Genomic DNA, 10283 nt, shown 5'->3' on the forward strand with positions numbered 1-10283 from the left:
TCACTGAACTCTACCCACACACTCACACATACTTACTCCATACATTTTCCCTGAGACCCAAAAGTACTGGTAGCATTTTAAATGCTTAGCAGGATAGTTGAATAGTCCATTTCACGTACTTATCAAGAGAACATCTCTGGTCATCCTACTGCCTTTGATCTGGTGTACTCACTAAACACAAATGCCTCGTTTGTAAATTATGTTGCTGGAGTGTGCCCCTGGTTAAATAGAAATAACAAGAAAGTTGTGCCGTCTGGTTTTCTTAATATAAGGAATGTGTAATGATTAATACTTTTACTTTTGATCTTATGTATATTTTGGCAATTACATATATTTTTGATACTTAAGTATATTTAAATACTCTTTGACTTTTACTCAAGTAGTATTTTACTGCGTGACTTTCACTTTTACTTGAGTCATTTTCTATCAAGGCGTCTTTACTTTTACTGAAGTATGACAATTGGGTACTTTTTCCATCAGTGTCCAACACACACACACACACGCACGCACGCACGCACACACACACACACACACACACACACACACACACACACACACACACACACACACACACACACACACACAGGCACATACACACACTTTCACACTCTCCACATATCCTGCTGCTACTGTGTTTATTATACAGGCATATCCTGATTGCCTATTCACTTTTTTTCTTTATTTTGACTATTTTCTCCATTGTAGAATAATAGTGAAGACATCAAAACTATGAAATAACACATATGGAATCATGTAGTACCAAAAAAGTGTTAAACAAATCAAAATATATTTCATATTTGAGATTCTTCAAAGTAGCCACCCTTTGCCTTGACGACAGCTTTGCACACTCTTGGCATTCTCTCAACCAGCTTCATGAGGAATGCTTTTCCAACATTCTTGAAGGAGTTACCACTTGTGCTGAGCACTTGTTGGCTGCTTTTCCTTCCCTCTGCGGTCCAACTCATCTAAAAACAATCTCAATTGGGTTGAGGTCGGGTGATTGTGAAGGCCAGGTCATCTGATGTAGCACTCCATCACTCTCCTTCTTGACCAAATAGCCCTTTCACAGCCTGGAGGTGTGTTTTGGGTTATTGTGTGGTTGGAAAAAAATATTTAGTCCCACTAAGCGCAAACCAGAATGGGATGACGTATTGCTGCAGAATGCTGTGGTAGCCATGCTGGTTAAGTGTGCCTTGAATTCTAAATAAATCAGACAGTTTCACCAGCAAAGTACCATCACACCTCCTCCTCCCTGCTTCACAGTGGGAACCACACATATGGAGATCACCCGATAACCTACTCTGCGTCTCACAAAGACACGGTGGTTGGAACCATAAATCTCAAATTTGGACCTATCAGACCAAAGGACAGATCTCCACCGGTCTAATGTCCATTGCTCATATTTCTTGGCCCAAGCAGGTCTCTTCTTCTTATTGGTGTCCTTTAGTAGCGGTTTCTTTGCAGCAATTCTACCATGAAGGCCTGATTCACACAGTCTCCTCTTAACAGTTGATGTTGAGATGTGTTTGTAACTTGAACTCTGTGAAGCATTTATTTGGGCTGCAATCTGAGGTGCAGTTAACACTAATGAACTTATCCTCTGCACCAGAGGTAACTTTGGGTCTTCCTTTCCTGTGGCGTCCCCATGAGAGCCAGTTTCATCATAGCGCTTTATGGTTTTTGCGCCTGCACTTGAAGAAAAGTTCAAAAAGTTATTGGAATTTTCCAGATTGACTGACCTTCACGTCTTGAAGTAATGTTGGACTGTCATTTCTCCTTGCTTATTTGAGCTGTTCTTGCCATAATATGGACTTACCACCCCTACCTTGTCACAACACAACTGATTGGCTCAAACGCAATAAGAAGCAACACATTTTTTAACAAGGTCCACCTGTTAATTGAAATGCATTCCAGGTGACTACCTCATGAAGCTGGCTGAGAGAATGCCAAGAGTGTGCAAAGCTGTCATCAAGGCAAAGGGTGGGTATTTGAAGAATCTCAAATGTAAAATATGTTTTAATTTCTTTAACACTTTGTTTTACTACATGATTCCATATGTGTTATTTCATAGTTTTGATCTCTTCACTATTATTCTACAATGTAGAAAATAGTAAAAATAAAGAAAAACCCTTGAATGAGTAGGTGTGTCCAAACTTTTGACTGGTACTGTACATGTACAGTACATATTACCTAAACTACATCGTACCCCTGCACTTTGACTCTGTACCGGTTCTCCTTGGATATAGCCTCATTATTGTTATTTATTGTGTTAGTATTTTCTACTTTAATTTGCAAATGTTTTTACTTTTTACCTCTGCATGTTTTGAGAAAGGGCTCGAAAGTAAGCATTTCATGGTAAAGTCTACACCTGTTGTATTCGGCGCATATGACAAATACATTTTGATTTGATGATTTGACTGTATTGGCAGGCAGTTTTACCATGGGATATGAAAGGCTTTGAAATAATTGTGGATCACTTTTTCCCTCCCTTCTAACATCCATTAAAATAATGTCACACCATGTTTAAATCCCCACAGCCGGATTTGACATCAACAGAAAGAGGAGTGGATGCTTTTTCTTTAACAGCTGTAATTTGTTGTTTCCCAATCGCCATGTTGATTTCTGCTCATTATACTTTGGTTTCACACCGGTAAGTGAGCAAAGTTTGGATTGATTGACTCTAATTAACAACAACAAAATTGAGAGCCATGGATTTATTATCATGCTAGCTAGCCACAAATGTCACAGACTTTCACAAATGATTATCCTGTTAAGATGAATGTATTGGACATCAAGGGAGTGTGGAAACACAGGGAACATGTAGTATTATTATTATTAACATGTAGTATTATTATTATAAATGGTCTTCCACTGAGATGGTGGAAAGACAGAAAATAGAGGCGTGTTAGTTACTTTAGATGTTTTATTGTCACATAGAGCAGTTAGGTGCCGTTTTAAAGGGTCAGCCACAGTAGTATGGCACCCCTGGAGCTAATTAGGGTTAAGTGCCTTGCTCAAGGGAACGTCGACAGATTTTTCACCGTGGGTATTTGAACCAGCGACCTTTCGGTTACTGGCCCTAAGCTCCAACCACTAGTCTACATGCCACCCATTTAGAGAACCCTCTTAGACATAAGGTTGCAGAGGAAATGTACATTATTGGAAACTTTTTTTTTACCAGTAAACTACCAGAATTTTGCTATCTTTCAAGGATTTTATGTAATCTATCACAAGACATCTAGTGGCCCTTTTGGGTACTTCAGATTATCACAGGTGTCTGTAATAGTCTCTGGCCCTCTGTGAGGCCTTGAACAAGATGATTTTAAAATAAAGAATAGAATGACGAAGCTGTAAAATACCATTGGTGTTTAATATGAGGGTTTCAGCAAGAAATATCCTTTATTTATTTATATATATTTTATTTTATTTGACTATGTCAATATGTATTTCTTGTCGATATTTTGCCATGAAACTGGTTGAAGTAGTGAAAGAAGTCAATAGTTGGAAGAGTTGCAGAGTTAATTGAACATAGTGGCATTGTTGATTAGCTGCTTTTTTCATTAATTAGGCTATTTTCTATCAACTAGAAACTCACGGACAATATGAATACATATATAATAAATTAATACGATAAGAATATATACTTTTACAGTTAGTCAAGCATAAATTGCCAAAGTTACGATAGATTGCCATAGATTTTCTGTTAATTACCAAAATTACTGAAGATTCCGGTAACTTTGGTAAATTACCGGTAGCTTCGCAACCCTACTTGTATATCTCCTGAAAGCTTGAGAACTCTGCTTGGCTGCACTGTCTACACAATTACAATCCTAAAAAGGTTCATCTAGGAACCTACAGTAGCAATTGGTCCTCTCTTTGTTAAGCACAGACCTTATTCCTGTTGTGTCTACTAAAACTTGGCAGCATCTCCCTCATTGATATGTTAGACACAGCTGCATCTCCAGTCTATTATTTCCTTGCCTCCATGAGCTCTCTACTGCTCTCAACTCCAGCCATTTTGAAACTAGCCTGGTCTCATAGACAAGACATAACATTAGTAAAGTAATTCAGGGACACTCAAATGAGTATGATATGTTACGTTTGGTATGGTTACATAAGACAGAAGGTCACTTACAGTAAGTTGAGGCAAAATTGTACGAATTGCAATTCAAAACGTATCATACGAATTGTAATTCGTAACATATCATATGGAAATGGATGATGTACATCGACAAATTAATACATGCAATACTAAATGTAACATATTATACTAGTTAGAGTGGCCCGGATATCCATTTACTATGATACGTCTACCCCTAAATCCAGGTTGTTGAAAAACATAACCACTTTTTCTTCCTGTAAAACTTAGTAAAAAGCCTAATGGCACACACCGAAACAACTCTTTTTAAGTGCTGGTCTCTCATGAACAACCAGAGAGGAAGGCTTTATGGGACAAGGAGCAAACTGACCCCCATTTTCCATGAACCCAAACAGACAGACAGTATTAGACTACCTGTAAATCAGTTCCTCCCACCATATCTTTACAACCCGTCTGTTTGAAATAGTGAAAGCCCCTTCACTGACTGTGACATGTCACAAATTATGGCAACAATAAAAATGCCACAGGTACCATAAAGTGCGTGTGCTGTGTTAGGTTTGCAAGACATGCTCTTAAATTTGTTTGCTCATCATAGACTTTACATAATAATACCAGTGTGTATATAACATGTAATAAATGTCAAATATTGTACAGTAGGCCTAGATGTGTATATCTCAGTTGTCAAGCATTTCTTCCATCAATATCTCCACACACTATAGTAGTGCACAAACATGTACACACAAGTATACATCAGTACACCCACTAAAATGTAACAACATTCAGGTGTGTGTACCTTGAGTCTAGCCTCCAGACAAATGTGATGACAGCCGGGCCGGTTCAGTGTCATTTATTTGGGGGATTGATTAGATGCGAGGAGAGGAGATGAATGTGTTGGGGCGGTGCCTTCATTTGATATATTGCCATGTAATATTTAAGAGATAGCAGACAGTCAGTGCATTTTTCAAAACACTCCCAAGTCCTCAAGGTGCTTTTAGAGAGTGAACCGGTTCCCACCTTAGTAAGACGCTGATCTGAAACGCGGTCTTAGCACCATTAACCTATGTGAGCGTCTTAGACATGTCTGTTGAGGAATCGGATGATACAATACAACAATATAGCAAGGTTCCTCAACCGAATTTGTCCCGTGGGTGATTTTCTTTGACCAAAAAAATCTATTTTGAGGGGGGGCACATAAAACACCAAAAATACCAGCAAATCCGCTCCAAGTGATTTACATTTTCGAAATCTGTTCCAATGTATTCCCATGCATAATAAAGTGATATAAGTGATCATATACAAATCTTTAAAGGTCCAACGCAGCCGTTTTTAACTCAATATTAAATCATTTCTGGGTAACAGTTCAAAATAAAATAGTTATTTGTCACATGCGCTGAATACAACAAGTGTAGACCTTAACGTGAAATGCTTACTTGCAAGCCCTTTAACCAACAATGCAGTTCAAAAAAATAAAATAACGAGGCTATATACAGGGGGTACCGGTACCGAGTCAATGTGCGGGGGTACAGGTTAGTCGAGGTAATATGTACATGTAGGTAGGGGTAAAATGACTATGCATAGATACTAAACAGCGAGTAGCAGCAGTCTAAAAAGAAGCTGTTAAGAAGCCTTTTGGACCTAGACGTGGCGCTCCGGTACCACTTGCCGTGCGATAGCAAAGAGAACAGTCTATGACTAGGGTGGCTAGAGTCTTTGGCAATTTTTAGGGCCTTCCTCTGACACCGCCTGGTATAGAGGCTCTGGATGGCAGGAAGCTTGGCATCAGTGATGTACTGGGCCGTACATACTACGGCCCATTAGAACCAGTCAGGATGCTCTCAATGGGGCGGCTGTATACATTTTTGAGGATCTGAGGACCTATGCCAAATCTTTTCAGTCTCCTGAGGTGGAATAGGTGTTATTGTGCCCTCTTCACGATTGTCTTTGTGTGTATGGACCATGTTAGTTTGTTTGTGATGTGGACACCAAGGAACTTCAAGCTCTCAACGTGCTCCACTACAGCCCCATCGATGATGCCTTCTTTTTCCTGTAGTTCACAATCATCTCCTTTCTCTTGATCACGTTGAGGGAAAAGTTGTTGTCCTGGCACCAAACTGCCAGGTCTCTGACCTCCTCCCTATAGGCTGTTTCATCGTTGTTGGTGATCAGCCTATCACCGTTGTGTTGTCTGCAAACTTAATGATGGTGCTGGAGTCATGGATGAACAGGGAGTACAGGATGGGACAAAGCACGCACTCCTGAGGGGTCCCCATGTTGATGATCAGTGTGGCAGATGTGTTGTAGCCTAACCCTTACCAACTGGGGGTGGACCGTCAGGAAGTCCAGGATCCAATTGCAGAGGGAAATGTTTAGTCCCAGGGTCCGTAGCTTAGTGACAAGCTTTGAGGGCACTATGGTGTTGAACGCTGAGCTGTAGTCAATGAATAGCATTCTTACATAGGTGTTCCTTTTGTCCAGGTGAGAAAGGGCAGTGTGGAGTGCAATAGAGATTGCATTATCTGTGGATCTGTTGGGGCGGTATGCAAATTAGAGTGGGTTTAGGGTTTTAGGGATGATGGTGTTGATGTGAATCATCACCAGCCTTTCAAAGCACTTCATGGCTACAGACGTGAGTGCTACGGGTCAGTAGTCATTTAGGCAGGTTGCCTTGGTGTTCTTGGGCACAGGGACTATGGTTGTCTGCCTGAAACATGTAGGTATTACAGACTCAGTCAGGGACAGGTTGAAAATGTCAGTGCAGATACTTGCCAGTTGGTCAACGCATGCTCGGAGTACATGTCCTGGTAATCCGTCTGGCCCTGCGGCCTTGTGAATGTTGACCTGTTTGAAGGTCTTACTCACATTGGCTACGGAGAGCATGATCACACAGTCATCCGGAACAGCTGTTGCTCTCATCCATGCTTCAGTGTTCCTTGCCTCGAAGCACACATAGAAGTAATTTAACTTATCTGTTAGGCTTGTGTCACTGGGCAGCTCGCAGCTGGGCTTCCCTTTGTAGTCCGTAATCGTTTGTAAGCCCCGTCACATCCGATGAGAGTCGGAGCCAGTGTAGTAGGATTCAATCTTTGTCCTGTATTGACACTTTGTATGTTTGATGGTTTGTCGGTGACCATAGCGGGAGTTCTTAGAAGTGTCTGGGTTAGAATCCTGCTCCTTGAAAGTGGCAGATCTACCCTTTAGCTCAGTGCGGATGTTGCCTGTAAATCATGGCTTCTGGTTTGGGTATGTACGTACAGTCACTGTGGGACGACGTCATCGATGCACTTATTGATAAAGCCGGTGACTGATGTGGTAAACTCCTCAATGCCATTGGATTAATCCCCAAACATATTCTAGCCTCTGCTAGCGAAACAGTCCTGTAGCTTAGCATCTGCGTCATCTGACCACTTCCGTATTAAGCGAGTCACTGGTACTTCCTGCTCTCGTTTGTAAGCATGAATCAGGAGGATAGAATTATGGTCAGATTTGCCGAATGGAGGGCGAGGGAGAGCTTTGTACCCATCTCTGTGTGTGGAGTAAAGGTGGTCTAGTTTTTTCCCTCTGGTTGCACATGTAACATGCTGGTAGAAACAAAGTACAACGGATTAAAGTTTCCCTGCATTAAAGTCCCCGGCCACTAGGAGCGCTGCCTCTGAATGAGCATTTTTGTTTGCTTATGGCCTTATACAGCTCATTGAGTGCGGTCTTAGTGCCAGCAGGAGTTTGTGGTGGTAAATAGACAGCTACGAAAAATATAGATGAAAACTCTCTTGGTAAATATTGTGGTCTACAGCTTATCATGAGATACTCTACCTTAGGTGAGAAAAACCTTGAGACTTCCTTAATATTAGATTTCTCACACCAGCTGTTATTGACAAATAGACACAGACCTCCACCCCTTGTCTTACCGGTGGCAATTGTTCTATCTTGCTGATGCACGGAAAACCCAGCCGGCTGTATATCATCCATGTCGTCGTTCAGCCACGACTCAGGGAGTCATAAGATATTGCAGTTTTTAATGTCGCCATTGGTAGGAAGTGTCAGGACCCGGTTTCGAACCTGGGTCTCCGGAGTGAGAAACAGTCACTTAACCAACTGAGCCACGAATAGTCAGCAGAACCCAGAAGATGAGGCAGACACAGCAGTACTTAAGACGGTGTATTTAAAGAAAAAAGGAGAAATCCTACAATACAAAAATGGCAAATCCAAAAGGTGGTAGGTATAGCACAAAAAGCCTCAAAAGATACTCAAAAAACAGAAATCCACAAGAGCATCCACTGGAAACGACAAGAATACACAGAACACTAGGGCTGGGTGCTAACATACAAACACAGAGCACAGAACTGAGGGAAACAAAGGGTTTAAATACAATCAGGGGAAACGAGACACAGGTGCAAATAATAATGGGGATCAAGGGAAAAACATAAGGACAAAAAGCACAATGGGGGCATCTAGTGACCAACAACCGGAACAACCCTGGCCAAATCCTGACAGGAAGGTCTTGAACGGAGCTAATCCAGTTTATTTTCCAATGATTGCGTTGGCCAATAGGACGGATGGTAGAGGCAGGTTACCCGCTTGCCGACTAATTCTTACAAGGCACCCGGACCTGTGGACCTGTGTCCCCTGTATCGGCGTCTCTTCTTCATGCGATGAAGGGGAATTGGGCCTGGTCCGGTGACAGCAGTAAATTCTTCGCGTCCGACTCGTTAAATAAAAATCTTTGTCCAGTTTGAGGTGAGTAATCGCTGTTCTGATATCCAGAAGCTCTTTTCGGTCATAAGAGACGGTGGCAGAAACAATATGTACAAAATAAGTTACAAACAATGTGAAGAAACACACAAAATAGCATAATTGGTTAGAAGCCCATAAAACTGCAGCCATTTCCTCCGGCACCATTCTCATTACTTTGATTGTTTTCAATTAAAATTGTCAAAAGAAACAAAGGCGCAAAGAGCAATTTCTTAAGCAAGAGGTTTCTGGGAGTGGTCTGATTGGGGAGAGGAAACTGAAGACTAGCTGTTATTGGCAGAGGTTTGGAACTCCATTTCTTATTGGTCTATTAACTAATTTACCTTCTGGTGATGTCACCAGGCAGGTCAGAACTCTGTCCCACCAAAACAGGCTGAGATTTCAGGAAGTCTTTTCAAACACCAAAAGGGCATTATCATAATTTTCACAGTATTATTCCAACCTCAGTGTGGAAATAAATAAAACACAGGAAAATCACATTTTTACTGCACTGGGCCTTTAACTCTATCTGTCTTTACATTTAAAATGACCAAATTATCAAATTGAACACACACTTTAAGATGCTATTCTATGACAAAGCATGACATACTTCCGGTGCCGACAGAGATGGCCGCCTCGCTTCGCATTCCTAGGAAACTATGCAGTTTTTTGTTTTTTTTTATGTGTTATTTCTTACATTAGTACCCCAGGTCATCTTAGGTTTCATTACATACAGTCGAGAAGAACTACTGAAAAAAAAATTGCACAACGTATCACCGGGGGCAAACTACCTGCCCTCCAGGACACCTACACCACCCGATGTTACAGGAAGGCCATAAAGATCATTAAGGACAACACCCACCCGAGCCACTGCCTGTTCACCCCGCTATCATCCAGAAGGCGAGGTCAGTACAGGTGCATCAAAGCTGGGACCGAGAGACTGAAAAACAACTTCTATCTCACGGCCATCAGACTGTTAAACAGCAACCACTAACATTGAGTGGCTGCTGCCAACACACTGACTCAACTCCAGCCACTTCAATAATGGGAATTGATAGGAAAGGATGTAAAATATATCACTAGCCACTTTAAACAATGCTACCTAATATAATGTTTACATACCCTACATTATTCATCTCATATGTATATACAGTACTCTATCATCTACTGCATCCTTATGTAATACATGTATCACCAGCCACTTTAACTATGCTACTTTGTTTACATACTCATCTCATATGTATATACTGTACTCGATGCCATCTACTGTATCTTGCCTATGCTGCTCTGCACCATCACTCATTCATATCTTTATGTATATATTCTTTATCCCCTTACACTGTGTATAAGATATTAGTTTTGGAATTGTTAGTTAGATTACTTGTTGGTTATTACTGCATTGTCGGAACTGGAAGCACAAGCATTTCGCTACACTCGTATTAACATCTGCTAACCA

This window comes from Oncorhynchus masou, chromosome 17 (genome assembly GCF_036934945.1).
Source record: "Oncorhynchus masou masou isolate Uvic2021 chromosome 17, UVic_Omas_1.1, whole genome shotgun sequence".
NCBI lineage: Eukaryota > Metazoa > Chordata > Actinopteri > Salmoniformes > Salmonidae > Oncorhynchus > Oncorhynchus masou.